We start from the raw sequence: 5,524 nt of genomic DNA, 5'->3' as shown, positions 1-5,524 counted from the left end.
TACAAATACATTAGACACCAGTAAATGTTGCTCATATTGTCAAAAGATATGGAAGCAAGTATGTAATCTGTTCCAAATGTTGTTTAATTTGACCCTAAACATAGGTCAATCAGAGCTAAGAAACTTGGAAAAAAACTTAAATTAAATCCCTGATACTCAAATAACTTTGGGGAATAAGTGTATTTTTTTCCATTTATTTTGTTTATTTACTTGGTGCTGCCAAATGTGTATAAAATCATTTCAGGCTCGTGGAGTGACGATTTTCATTAATTTCAGATAAGCTCACTAGAAACACATCTGCCTCCTGTAGCTGGCTACCTCCTACCTGTGCTTCAAAATGAAATGATTTTGGCAGCTCACCAAGACAACTTGTTCTCTATTACCACCCAGGAGAAGTCACACAGTCCCTTCAGTGCACAGTCCTCTTCACTTATCCTCTAAATCCTGAAAGAGACAGTGAGAGTAAGTATGTTTGTGTGAGGAAGTCAATGCACCTATGTCCACTATATTACTGTCATTAAACCTCTGCACCTATAGACCATTTGTGAATACATTGTTACTTAGGTTACTTACCTACATGCACAAGGTATGGTACAATACACAGCAAGAGGTCCATTAAGTCAGTCTGTGTCTTCAGCTGAGGTTTGAGCAATTACATACATGTAGACATGTGCACTGTAAAAAGCGTATTTAGGCCCCAGTTGAAGCAAGGTACAAATTTACACAAAGGCAAAGTAAATTTCTCATGTTCTGACTGCAAAGGTAATATGTGGTTTCAAACAACTTAAAAATGCTTGACTTAATACCAAAGTGATTTATTACTTTGATCCAAAGTTCAAAATTAAGTTCTTTCCCAGCGTGTGGTGTCACGCAGTCAAATGTGCGCCAAGTGTGTGACGCATGATCTCCGCGCCCTCTGAAACCCTACTTGTGAATATCATCGGTTTTTTACATATTTTGGTAAGTTTTTCCTTTAACATATCAAAATTCTACATTCTTTTATGTTATAAAAAAAACAGAGTTTTGATATCGCATTTATAATTTTAAGAAGTTAGGCATTAATTCAAGGATTCTGCCGTTTAAAACGGCCATGCATTGAGTTGGAAAACTCCAACACCCATAATGCACCGTGTTTTGCCGCCTCTTTCCTCTGTATTCCTTCCCTCCCCCACTTCACTCTGCAGCCGAAGAGACGCGATTACCGGAGTAGTCAGTTTGGACATAAACAACGTAGGTGAGTTTGTTAAAATAGTATAACTTTTATTCTAGACGACTTGCTGTTTTCTTTGCACTGTGAAAGGTTGTGTGGATAAATGGATATCTTGCTACCGCGTTCTAAATTGGTTTATTTTATGCATTTTATGTCGCTGCGTTAACGATGCTGGCGCTCTCCCCAGACAATAAACCAACCTGATTTAGGTTTCAAATTAGAGCTGCACGATATGTATCTCGTGAAACAAATTTGTGGCACTGCTAGTTTCGGTGGCTACGGTTTTGCGGCACTCGGAGCTAATGCTAGTTCGGAGCTACTACGAGTTCGGAGGTATTGCTACTTCGGAGCTAGTGCTAGTTCGGAGCTCTTTTATAACCGCTTAGTTTGGCAGTTGTCAAATTTGTACGTTAACACACCTTTTGCCTCAGGTTAATGAAGAGTTCCACAGGGTTGTGGCCCTCCCTCTCAAGTCCAAGTTTTTTGAACAACTTGACCACTACTCCAGCAGACTGTTGGCATTGGCAAGATCCAAGAGAGGAACTGCAGGGGACAAAATCTCTCCCATCCTACACACGTTTGATCGGGTAATTAGCTGCTTTAGTCCTGATTCAGTCCTGATTTAACACTGCAGGCATTAAATCTCCATTTCCTTTGACTTTATTTACAGTATAAATTATGTGAAAAATATTAAATTTATGATTCAAAACACTGTTTTTTTTGTTTTTTTTGCAAATTTCCATAATTTTATTTACATTTTTGCTCAAAAGTTGCCAGTTGTGTCCAATTTACTTTTCATTATCCAAATAGTCACCATTTAATATGTGTCCTAATTGGTTACAAAACTTTAAATTGGCATTAAAAATATTGAACTTGGACATTAGAGTGGCATTAAAATGCCATTTAAAATTATTTCATACTTTTCAGCATTTTTTCCTATATTGCTTGAAAATGGTGCATTGCATAATAATGTGGAACAGCAATTTTCCTTTAATTGGACTTACGTGGCAAACTAATTGCCACAGGAGTCTAGGATGGATATCACTGACCCACAGAGACCTCAGCACAATACCATCCATGAGTTTCACTGGAAAAACTTTTTTTTTTTTTTAAATTTTATTACACTTAAGCACAATTGCATAATGTGAGAAAGAGTTCTTCCCTGTAATCATAATTGACCCCTTCTCCAAGGATAGTCTTATTGTCAAATTACTGCTTGATATTAATTCTTTTATTTATACTTCAGGCCAAAGACATCAATCTGAAGAGAGAATGTCTCCTAAAGGCCCTTATCATTGTTCTTGGGGAGGATACTCGTGATCTTGTCAAGGAGTTTGTGGTAGGTAACATTTTTTTCCTCACAGCCTGCCTCTTGTGTTTTTATGTAACTGTACAGCACTTTGAATTGCCTTATGTATGAATTGTGCCCTATAAATAAATTTGCCTTGCCTTTGCCACAGAATTAGTTCCTATCTGCAATAGTTAAAAGGTATAATTTACTTTTTTTTTTTCAAAAACTGGTGGCAGCACTTTTTTCTCACCTAGAAAATTGCATAAGTGATTATTATATTTAAAAAACAAGTTAAAAAATAAAGTTTGTTTCGGAACCCTCCTACCTGCTCTACTTTTCCGGGTCGGCGTGTGTGCGTGGGCCCTGAGGCGCGTGCTCATGCTTTCCTCAGCAAACAGAGCTCCGTTCACCTTCTCTGTTACCGACCTCACTCACTTATTTTTACAGTATCACCCAACAAGGGACCATAGCGGCGCTCAGGGACCGCACTGGCTGTGCTGGCACCATTTCTGGACCAACGTGTGCATGCGCAAAACGCCAAACATGACATGAGGACGTACGACGGCAATTTGTAGCAGGTTGACTCAATGAGTGACATTTTGGAGAACCAATCACTTGTGTGATCCAGCTGAAACTAACTTTATTTTTTAACTTATTACTTTAATATAATAATCATTTTTGCACTTTTGTGAGAAAAACAAAGTGTTTCCACCAATTATTGAAAAAAAAAAAAAAAATCATCAATTATAGCTTCAACAGAGGAAAACCTGCTTTGAACCTACAGTTCCAATCAAACATTTAAGACCAGTGGAAAAAGGGAAAAAGTTCTTTGTGCATTGATTGATCTTAACAAGGTTTCAAAGTGAAGCTTCAGTGTGCAACAACAAATGGGGAGGGGATAAAAACAGAAATAGGCCGTTTTGTATGGCGCTTGAATGAGGGTTAAATGCTACAAAGAAATGTATATACGAGCAGTTCAGGTTTTTTCACACACACACTTAAACCACACATACACACAGACGAACAGATTCAATACAAGCTCCAATAGAACAGACGCGCTAGTGTGTCCTTCTGATCTGCTCGCTCATGACTTGTTTTCTACGTGTGTGTGGCCTCTGTGCAGTGCACTTGACAAAACTTTTGACACTGGGGGTTTCTGAAGGTGCCCATAGAAATGTAAAAAACACTAGAAAGGAAATGACGCTTACTGCTGTGGCCTAAGTGGCGGGCAACTTGTCACTGGCCAGTTAAGTTAAATCTTAATATCCACTCATGCAAAAGCTGGAGCAAACATCGCATAATGTCAGACAAAGTAATTGTTGGTGATTCCTTGTATTGATGGTAAGTGTTAGTATTTTAGTCAGAATAGTGTTTTTTTTTAAATACCTATTTTGTAGTACTTTAAATTACTGTTTTCATTTTTGTAGTAATAGGATTTCTCCATGTATTCAGTAGGGCTGGGACGATACAGTTTTGTCACGATCTGATTCATATTGCAATGTCCAGGGGCCAATACAGCAAGTTACAATAAAAAGTAATATATGCACCTTAAAAATGTGTTAAAAGCAAACAGCTATGTTGAAATTCATAAACCAAATGCCATTTGACATTTATTTAAGTGTTGAGACTGAAAAGTGCATTAACACAAAATGTAACTCAGTGCTGTGGAACTGTTCCTTTAAAAAAAAAAAAAAAAACATGAATGCAAAAGTATTGAAAGTATTGATACTTTGAAAAAGCATAAATGTACCCACCTCTGCTTTGTCCCATTTAAAAGAGAGAAACACAGGGACACCTAGTGTCCAGGTGGAGGGTGGGGTTGGGAGCAATGACAGCATGTAACTTTTTCTTTTCTCCAAAGTGTTATTTTTTTCAAAAGCATTGACCCAATGTAAACTTAGGGGTTAAGTTTAAATTCCAACTGGTAGGATACCAATGCATGTCATAAGACTAACACTATTGTTTTCTGCTCTCTATAGGACAGTCGGGAAGACGACCTTCAGGTTGATTTGGAGCAGGTGACCATGGCGGTATTTTCCATTCGACAAGAAGGATGTGTCGAACTTCCTCCGGAGGACATTGGTATCGTTATCGAAGGCGTAACAGTCTTAAATGGACTCAGCTCTGTCCCATCTGCTTGTGCCCTGCTGCTCGGCTTGATCTACATTCTCAATCTTGCCTACCCTAAAAGCCTCCGTTACACTTTCGAGGTTTTCCAGAAAGTTTTTATGGAGCTAGATTCTCAGAAAATGTCCCCAAAAGTTCATACACTATTAGGAAAACTGCAAAGTGCAGATTAATGGTCATCTTAAGCCTATGTACATATTTTTGCATTCAGTGTTAAAAATGTTTTATAAAGTTGACAGTGTTTAAAAAGTTTGAGACTAGAAAAGCACTTGGAGAGCGCAGACCTCCGCCAAGGCTGATCAGTGGCCCCCCCGTGGGCCCCCCCACGCCAAGGAGGTTATGTTTTTGCCAGGGTTTGTTTGTTTGTTTGTTTGTCTGTTTGTCTGTCCGTTAGTGTGCAACATAACTCAAAAAAGTTATGGACAGATTTTGATGAAATTTTCTGGTCTGCGCCCCCCCCCGTGGGCCCCCCCACCCCCGATCACCACCAAAATTTAATCATTTCTTCCTTATCCCATTTCCAACAAACCCTGAAAATTTCATCAAAATCTGTCCATAACTTTTTGAGTTATGTTGCACACTAACGGACAGACAAACAAACAAACAAACCCTGGCAAAAACATAATCTCCTTGGCGGAGGTAAAAAGAAGCACTTTATAATCCTTCAGAACATAACAGAATAAAAGTTTCCAGTTTTTTTTTTTTTGTTTTTTTGTTTTTTCTTTTTGCTACCTGCTGGAACTGTGCTTTCAGTGTTTATGGAGCTAGATTTTTACCTCCGCCAAGGAGGTTATGTTTTTGCCAGGGTTTGTTTGTCTGTCCATTAGTGTGCAACATAACTCAAAAAGTTACGGACAGATTTGGATGAAATTTTCAGGGTTTGTTGGAAATGGGAT

The 5,524-nt window shown here is 38.4% G+C and overlaps 1 long non-coding RNA gene across 1 annotated transcript; it reads left to right on the top strand.

The window, feature by feature from the left end:
• The first annotated feature begins 1,644 nt into the window (after positions 1 to 1,644).
• On the top strand, positions 1,645 to 4,885 carry LOC115430590 (uncharacterized). Its single transcript, XR_003936962.1, has 3 exons — positions 1,645 to 1,797; positions 2,457 to 2,549; positions 4,481 to 4,885. It is a non-coding gene; the product is annotated as an uncharacterized LOC115430590 (long non-coding RNA).
• The last annotated feature ends 639 nt before the right edge of the window (positions 4,886 to 5,524 follow it).

The sequence above is a fragment of the Sphaeramia orbicularis genome, chromosome 12, assembly GCF_902148855.1.
Source record: "Sphaeramia orbicularis chromosome 12, fSphaOr1.1, whole genome shotgun sequence".
Lineage (NCBI taxonomy): Eukaryota > Metazoa > Chordata > Actinopteri > Kurtiformes > Apogonidae > Sphaeramia > Sphaeramia orbicularis.
Note: the sequence above shows the minus strand (reverse complement) of the source record. Positions and strands in the feature narration are given on the sequence as shown.